The sequence below is a fragment of the Apium graveolens genome, chromosome 8 (genome assembly GCF_009905375.1).
Source record: "Apium graveolens cultivar Ventura chromosome 8, ASM990537v1, whole genome shotgun sequence".
Lineage (NCBI taxonomy): Eukaryota > Viridiplantae > Streptophyta > Magnoliopsida > Apiales > Apiaceae > Apium > Apium graveolens.
Genome location: NC_133654.1, coordinates 168,318,712 through 168,327,832, shown reverse-complemented (window position 1 = coordinate 168,327,832; position 9,121 = coordinate 168,318,712). Strand labels below are relative to the sequence as shown.

At 41.4% G+C, this 9,121-nt stretch overlaps 1 non-coding gene across 1 annotated transcript; it reads right to left on the bottom strand.

Moving 5' to 3' along the window:
- Nucleotides 1-301: 301 nt before the first annotated feature.
- Nucleotides 302-408, bottom strand: LOC141681069 (small nucleolar RNA R71). The gene has a single exon (XR_012558511.1). It is a non-coding gene; the product is annotated as a small nucleolar RNA R71 (small nucleolar RNA).
- Nucleotides 409-9,121: the final 8,713 nt, after the last annotated feature.

Sequence of the window (9,121 nt, the reverse complement as noted above, 5' to 3'; positions counted from 1 at the left end):
CATCAGGGCTAACACTTTTGATATCAAGTCATGCACGATTCAGATGATACAGAACTCAGTTCAGTTTGGGGGTTCTCCTACTGAAGACCCCAACATGCACATCAGGGATTTTATCGAGATTTACGACACTTTCAAATTCAATGATGTGACTGAAGACGCTATCAAGCTACGCCTGTTCCCATTCTCTCTGAGGGACAAGGCTAAGTGCTGGTTACACTCTCTGCCAGCAGGATCTATCACCATTTGGGAGGATCTTGCGCAAAAGTTTCTTACTAAATTATTCCCCATGGCAAAGACTGCTGCAATCAGCAATGCTCTTACCCAGTTTGCTCAGCAAACAGGGGAATCTCTGTGTGAGGCTTGGGATCGATATAAGGAGATGCTAAGGAAGTGCCCACAGCATGGCATGCCTGATTGGATGATTATTAATTACTTCTACAATGGATTAAGTGCTACTTCTAGACCCATGCTTGATGCAGCATCAGGAGGAGCCTTGTGGGCTAAGCACTACGATGAAGCTTATGAATTTATTGAACTGATGGCTGCTAATGAGTACCAGAATCCTTCCCAGAGACTGACTCAGGGAAAAGTCGCAGGAATTCTAGAGTTGGAAGCTGCTACTGCTATCACTGCCCAACTTAAAGCTTTGACGATGAAGGTGGATATTTTGGCTAATTATGGAGTAAATCAAATCGCAAGTGTCTGAGAGCTTTGTGTTGGTGCCCATGAGACTGATCAGTGCGTAATTTCTAGTGAATCAGCTTAGTTCGTGAGCAACTTCCAGCGATCGCAGCAACCAGCGCCAGCCACCTATCATCCCAACAACCACAATCATCCTAATTTCAGTTGGAGCAATGCTCAGAATGCGGTTCAACAACCTTATCAGCAGTACCCAGCTAAACAGTACAACCCCCTGGTTTTCAGCAACCACAATATACACCAAGAAAACAACTCCAGTTACAACAAGCTAATAAAAAATCTGAATTAGAGGAGTTGAAGCTTATGTGCAAGAGTCAAGCTATTTCTATCAAGACCTTGGAAAATAAAATCGGGCAAATTACCAATGTCTTGCTAAATCGTCAGCCTGGTACATTACCTAGTGACACTGAAGTCCCAGGAAAGAGGGAAGCTAAGGAGCATGTAAAGGCAATCACTGTAAGGTCTGGAAAGGTTGCGAATCCCGAACAAACTCAAGAGTTGACTGGAGAAGTTGGTGCTGAGAAAGAAATAGTGCAGCAGGACAAAGGAGTGGAACCAAGGAAGACTACTGTTGAGCACACTCCACCTGAGGGTAATACAGGGTAGAAACAGATCTATCCTCCACCGCCTTTTCCCAAGCGGTTGCAGAAGAAAAAGCTGGAAAAGTAATTTGAGAAGTTTCTAGAGGTATTCAAGAAACTTCATATCAACATACCTTTCGCCGAGGCTCTCGAGCAGATGCCTAGTTATGCAAAGTTTATGAAAGGTATTCTCTCTCATAAGGTAAAGCTAGATGATTTAGAGACAGTCGCTCTCACGGAGGAATGCAGTGTTGTGCTGCAACAGAAGCTGCCTCCAAAGCTTAAAGATCCAGGAAGCTTCACTATTCCATGTATTATTCGAAAAGTGTCTTTTGACAGATGCTTATATGACTTGGGAGCTAGCATCAATCTGATGCCTTTGTCAATTTTCAAGCAGTTGGATTTACCTGATCCCAAACCAACTTATATGACCTTGCAATTGGTCGACCGTTCTATTACATATATGCGGGGTATTGTGGATGATGTCTTGGTCAAGGTTGATGAACTCATCTTTCCTGCTGATTTCGTAATTTTTGATTTCGAGGAGGATAAGAAGATTCCCATAATCTTGGGAAGACCTTTCCTGGCGACTGGCCAAATCTTGATAGATGTGCAGAAGGGTGAGCTCACCATGTGAGTGCTGGATCAGGATGTTACTTTTAATGTGTTCAATGCTATGAAATTCCCTACTGATAATGAGGAGTGCTTAAAAGTAGAGTTGGTCGATTCGGTGATCACCTCGAAACTTGATCAATTGCTAAGGTCTGATGCCTTAGAAAAAGCCTTATTGGGGAATTCAGATAGTGAAGATGAAGAAGGGGAAGAATAATTGCAATATTTGAATGGTTCTCCATGGAAAAGGAAAATTGATATGCCTTTTGAATCTCTTGGAATGGAGGAATTGAATAAAGCTCCTAAATGCCTCAAGCTTTCGATTGAGGAAGCTCCTACTCTTGAGCTTAAGCCTTTACCTGAACATTTGAGGTATGCATTTTTAGGTGATGCATCTACTCTTCCTGTTATTATTGTATCTGACCTTTCAGGTAGTGATGAGGAGAAGCTTTTGAGGATTCTGAGAGAGTTCAAGTCGACAATTGGATGGACTATAGCAGATATCAAAGGAATCAGCCCTTCTTACTGTCTGCATAAAATTCTGCTAGAGGAAGGTAGCAAACCTACGGTCGAGCAGCAAAGAAGACTTAATCCTATCATGAAGGAAGTAGTGAAGAAATAAATTCTTAAGTGGTTAGATACAGGGATCATCTACCCTATCTCTAACAGTTCATGGGTAAACCCGGTTCAATGTGTGCCGAAAAAAGGAGGAATTACTATGGTAGCAAATGAGAAGAATGAGCTTATTCCTACAAGGACAGTCACGGGGTGGAGGGTTTGCATGGACTACAGGAAGCTAAACAAAGCCACTATGAAGGATCACTTTCATTTGCCCTTCATTGATCAAATGCTCGACAGGTTGGCCGGTCATGAGTACTATTGTCTTCTGGATGGATATTCGGGTTACAATCAGATTTGTGTCGCTCCAGAAGATCAGGAGAAAACTACCTTCACTTGTCCATTTGGTACTTTCGCCTTCAGACGAGTTTTTTTTGGTCTGTGTGGGGCGCCAGCCATATTTTAGAGATGTATGATGGCCATCTTTTCTGACATGATTGGCCAAAATGTGGAGGTGTTCATGGACGACTTCTCAGTCTTTGGCGATTCTTTTGATGAATGCTTGCAAAATCTTGGACATATTCTCAAGAGGTATGTTGAGACCAATCTAGTTCTCAATTGGGAAAAATGTCACTTTCTGGTGTGACAGGGCATCATTCTCGGGCACAAGGTTTCCAGTAAAGGTCTAGAGGTGGACAAGGACAAGATGAGGGTCATTGAGAATCTTCCTCCACCTATTCATGTTAAGGGAATTCGCAGTTTTCTTGGTCATGCGGGTTTTTACAGGCATTTCATCAAGGACTTCTCGAAAATTTCAAAGCCTTTGTGCAGTCTTTTAGAGAAAGATGTTCCTTTCAAGTTTGATGATGAGTGCCTTGCAGCTTTTGAGACATTGAAGAAGAGTTTAATCACGGCACCGGTCATAACTGCACCTGATTGGAATGAGCCTTTTGAGATGATGTGCGATGCAAGTGACTATGCAGTTGGAGCAGTTCTTGGGCAAAGGAAGAACAACATATTACATGTGGTCTACTATGCTAGTAAGACCCTAAATAGTACCAAACTGAATTATACTACTACGGAGAAAGAGCTTTTGGCTATTGTCTATGGTTTTGAGAAATTTTGATCTTATCTACTTGGGACTAAGGTGACAGTTTTCACTGATCACGCCGCAATTCGATATCTCGTCTCAAAAAAGGACTCGAAGCCTAGATTGATTAGATGGGTTCTTTTGCTTCAAAAATTTGAACTAGAGATCAAGGACAGAAAAGGAACTGAAAATCAAGTCGCTGATCATCTCTCGCGTTTAGAAAATCCTAATGCTACTTTATTGGATAAGACATTGATAAATGAGTCTTTTCCCGATGAGCAACTATTTGGAGTGCAAGAAGAAGAACCGTGGTTTGCAGATATTATGAACTACCTTGTGAGTAATATCATGCCTCCCGACTTATCTTATGCTCAAAGGAAGAAGTTTCTACATGAGGTGAAGTGGTATATGTGGGATGAGCCATTTATTTTTCGCCAAGGAGCTGACCAAATCATCAGGAGATGTATTTCTTACAGCGAAACAGGGGGGGGGGGTTCTGCGAGATTGTCACTCAACGGCTTATGGAGGACATTATGGTGGAGAAAAGAAAACAACTCATGTTCTTCAAGCAGGTTTCTTTTGGTCGACGTTGTTTAAAGATGATCATCAGTTCTTTTTGAAATGTTATCGATGTCAACGTGTGAGTAATATGTCTAAGAGGGATGTGATGCCTCTTAATGTGCTTCTCGAGGTTGAGGTCTTCGATGTTTGGGGAATTGACTTCATGGGGCCATTTGTCTCATCTTGTAACAATCAGTATATCTTATTGGCGGTTGATTACATGTGGAAATGGGTTGAAGTCAAGGCGTTGCCAACGAACGATGCGAAAGTGATACTTAATTTTCTTCACAAGCATATATTCACAAGGTTTGGAATTCCAAGAGTCATAATCAGTGATGAGGGGTCGCATTTTTGCAATCGCAAGTTTACTGCTATGATGAAAAGGTATAATGTGAATCATCGCATTGCTACGACTTATCATCCTCAGATAAATGGTTAATCTAAGGTATCTAACAAAGAGATCAAGCGTATTTTGGAGAAAGTGGCGTGTCCATCAAGGAAGGATTGGTCTTTGAAGCTTGATGAAGCTGTTTGGGCGTATAGAACAGCATATAAGACTCCATTGGGAATGTCGTCCTTTCAGTTGGTTTATGGTAAGGGGTGTCATTTGCCTGTGGAGCTCGAGCATAACGCATATTGGGATTTGAAGAAGTTGAATCTGGATTTGGATGCGGCTGAAAAGAAGAGGATGCTTCAATTGAATGAACTTGATGAATTCTGACTTCAAACTTATGAGAACAACAAAATGTATAAGGAGAAAGTCAAGAGGTGGTACGATAGGGGTCTAGTGCTCAAGTCATTTATGCCGGGGCAACAAGTTCTTTTATTCAACTCTCGTCTCCGTCTTTTTCCTGGTAAGTTGAAGTCAAGATGGTCAGGGCCTTTTATTGTCAAAATTGTGTTTCCACATGGAGCGGTGAAAATTTTTGAAAATGATCCGGCCCAAGCATTAAAGGTAAATGGTCAGAGGTTGAAGCATTATTATGGTGACACGGCAAACCGCGAGGTGGTTAGTGTTGTTTTATTGTCCATTTGATCTCCAGATTCTACGTCGAGCTAGCGACGTAAAATAAGCGCTTCTTAGGAGGCAACCCAAGTATGTTGTACATTAGTAGGTAGAGGAAGCAAGAAGAAAAGAGAAAAATAAAAAAACAACAGAAAAAGGAAAAAATTCAGGGCCAACTACAGAAGTTGGGTGCGCCCGCGCTGAACAAGCGCGCGACCGCGCCGTTTTTCCAGTAACCAAGCGCGCCCGCGCTGTTCTAGCATGCGCCCGCGCCGGTTTTCCAGAAAGTGAGCGTGCCCGCGTTGTCCTAGCGCGCACCCGCGCCGGGTCCTTTTCGAAAAAAAATTATTTCAGCAGTTTATTAAGGTAAAATCGGGACTTTTACTCCAAAATCAATTCCAACCCGATTTTTACTCTTCCACATCCCATAATTCCCTCTCCTAATCAATTCCATTATTCCCACGATTCCCATAATCAATTCCCATTTCTATTCCTTATAGAATTTACACCTCTCCACCTATAAATACATACACTTACACACAACTTTTTCACCAATTCACAAACTCTCAAACATAAATTCTCTCTAACCACTTAAGCTTTTATTCTTTCTTCTTCAATCCCGATGGCACCCAAGGGACAAAGAACATAAGTTGATAGCAGTACCACCGATTCTTCATCTGCGGGTGGTGTGAGGCCCAGGTTTTCTACTCCTGAGGCTGCGGAGGAGTACACGAGGCTTCTCTCGAAACCTATTGCTAAGAAGCGAGGTTTTCTGCCATCAGAGAAGGATGGTAAGCTGTTAGAGATGATTCTCGAGATGGGCTGTGTACCTTTCTGTGAGGCTCCCGCTGCTGTGCCCATAAGTGTTGTGCAGGAGTTCTATGCAAACGCCAAGGCGGAGAAGAATGGGTTCACGGTGGTGAGGGGGAGGACTGTAGAGAATATTGCTGATGCTATCAGGGTAGGATTGAGCAGCCTGCAAGGAAGGTGGGTCAGGACACGTGAAACGATAAGACTCCGGAGGACTTTGATTTGGATCTCATCGTTGCTACTCTCTGTGTGCCTAATACTCATTGGAAGTTCAAGAGGGGCACTACTGATTACTCTACGTTCCCGGAGTCGTGCATGAATAGGTTTGCACGGGCTTGGAACTCCTTTATTTGTGCTAACATTATGCCATCTTCGCATGTGCATGAGATTACTGTGGAGCATGCTCGTCTGTTGTGGGGTATTCTGTAGGGTGATTACATTGACTTGGGGATGGTGATACATCAGGGGATTTTGAGATTCTTGAGGGGAGGTACTACAGGTGATATTCCGTACGCGTCAGTTGTGATGAAGTTATGCGTGGCGGTTGGAGTTCATTGGCCAGCACATGAGCAGCTTCAACTTCCCAGTGCTCCTATTGATAGTTCTACGCTACACAACATGCAGGAGTGGGGAGGAGGAAAGCCCGATCCTAAGGGGCTTGGTTACACATTTGATCATCTGCCAGGGGGTGTGCCCCGCGATCAGATGTATGCTGGTGGTACGCAGCAGGCAAGTAGAGCGGCTTGGAGAGCTCAATATGGAGATGAGGCTGGTTTGTCGTAGCAGCAGCAGTAACAGGAGGTAGCAAGAGCAGAGTTGGGAGCTGGTTTGAGTTTGACGCAGTATAGGCGTCTCGCGAGGAAGATGGATGCGATACATGACATCTATAGTCGGTTTGCACACGATCTCACCCAGGCACTTGGGAAAACTTTTAGAGCCACCGGTATTGACATCCAGTGGTCAGTTTTTGGTGAGGATTCAGTGTATCCACCTCCAGACACGCCTGACACTCCACACGTTGAGGGTGAGGATTCTGATTCACAGTAGATATGCCTGATTCCTTCCTATTACCTTCACTGAGGACAGTGAATATTTTAAGTTTGGGGGTAGTAGTTGAAGGAATATAGTTTGTGTGAGTCTCATATAGTTTGCATATTCATGATAGTTTTATTTCATATAGTTGCATATTTTGCCATGTGTTTTTTTGTTTTTTATTATTTTTGGTAGTTTTATGATATTTTGTTCATTTAGTTTCATGCATTTGTATTTTAACATGATCCCTTAGATAATTTTCCGATTGATTTGTGATATTGATGCTAGTGTAGTGATGTCGTGTTTGGTGATATTGATTCTTTTTAGATTGATTTGAATGCTAGTTGTGAATAAGGTTAGGCGTCAAATGGCTAGTAGTCGGCTCATATTTATATGAGTAGTCTAGGGTTGAATAAGATGGAGCGAAACACAATCGTTCAGAAATTTGTGAAAAAAAGAAGAAAAAGAATAAGAGTTATGTATAATTGATCACGAGTGGGCTCTTTAGTACTCGAGTTATTAAGTTCTTAGGGGACTTTGTGCCTAGTGACCTAAGGCTTTATAGTCTGGGATTTGCTAACCTAACGCTCGCTACATGGGTACTATTGTATAAGTCTTTTGTGGACCTCGCTCATTGCACGATCAAATAAGTATACTTGTGTTGTGTTATTGTGAATAAAAGCATGAATCCATAAAAACTATGATATACGAATTGAAGTGTTATAAGTTATTTTGAGTCTAAATTTTATTATATTAATAAACTTACGATTATTTTGATAAGTAGTGAGTCATGATTGCCGATCTAGTAGCAATAGTATATCTGTAAGCATTTGCACACACGCACTTCTCTGGTTTGTAGGTTGATTTGAGAGATTTGATTGATCTTTATGCGAATAATTGCATTTGCTGAGGTGTTGCTTATTAGTTGGTTTAGTTACTCTATGGGGATCATTCATTCATATTAGTTGCATTCATGTATTTTTATTTCTTATTCTTTGAGTCTGTTTATGCTTGAGGACAAACATCGATTCAAGTTTGGGGGTATGTTGAGTGGCATTTATGACACTTTATAATGCTCTAATAAGCTTTGGATTGGTGCATTTGTACTCAAGTTGTTAAGTATATTAACGTGTTTTCAAGTATTTTTGCATTTCATGCATTATCTAGGTAATCAGGTGAATTAACATTGTTTTGGTGCTAATATAGTGTCTAGGTGGTGTTGGAATAAAAACTCGCGAAGACTGGCTCGAATCTACAAGAAAAAATGGAAGAAGTCAATTTTCGCAGAAGGTCAGCGCGGCCGCGCTGATGTAGTGCGCGGCTCAGCGCGGCCGCGTCGAAGTACAGGAAGCCAGCGCGCCCGCGCTAATGAAGCGCGCGCCCGCGCCGTGTTGGGATAGTAAAATCTTGATTCTATTGCAATTCTGTTTTCTGGACTTCTGGGCTGATTGAACTGCTATATATTGATAACTCAAGATCATTTTTTAAGAAGGAGACTTACCAGAGCACAAGGAGAAGACGACAAGAGACCTATAACACAATTCAACAAAGGTGAAGATGATCTAGTTTTATTCTTGTGAATCTTTGTTTTGAGTTCTAATCTTGGATGCTCCTTTCTTGTTTTGTTGAACCTATACTCTTGTTTGTACTTGGTTTTATTTATTTTTATAAAGACTACATTTTATATACCATGCTTTCATCGGAACCCACATTGATGATGAGTCCGATTATGGGCTAGTCGTTACCGTGGGGTTCTAGCGGATTTATTTATGGATTTCTTTAGTTAAATTGATTGATATCTTAGTATGTGATGATTGTATGATATCCTAGTATTGGTTGTGCGTATTCGTCTTATGAGCGTCGCGAACTTATAAGATAGTGTGTTAATTCTTAATGAAGTGAAATTAAGTTTAAGGATTTAGAACTTGCCATGCTAGCATAGGTTAATGTGTTATTGTTATACATGATTCGTAGGTAATTTTAACCATCTTACTTTCCCTATGTAATCAAGATAAATAACTTGTGCTGTGACGACTGAGAATTTTGCGACGTAATTAAGTCAATAAAGTATGCATTATGTGATGTGATTATAATTATGTGACTACGTGCTGATTAATTGTCTTTTCTGTATATTAGAATATAGGAGCGTAAATAAAAATGTTCCAATTTAAA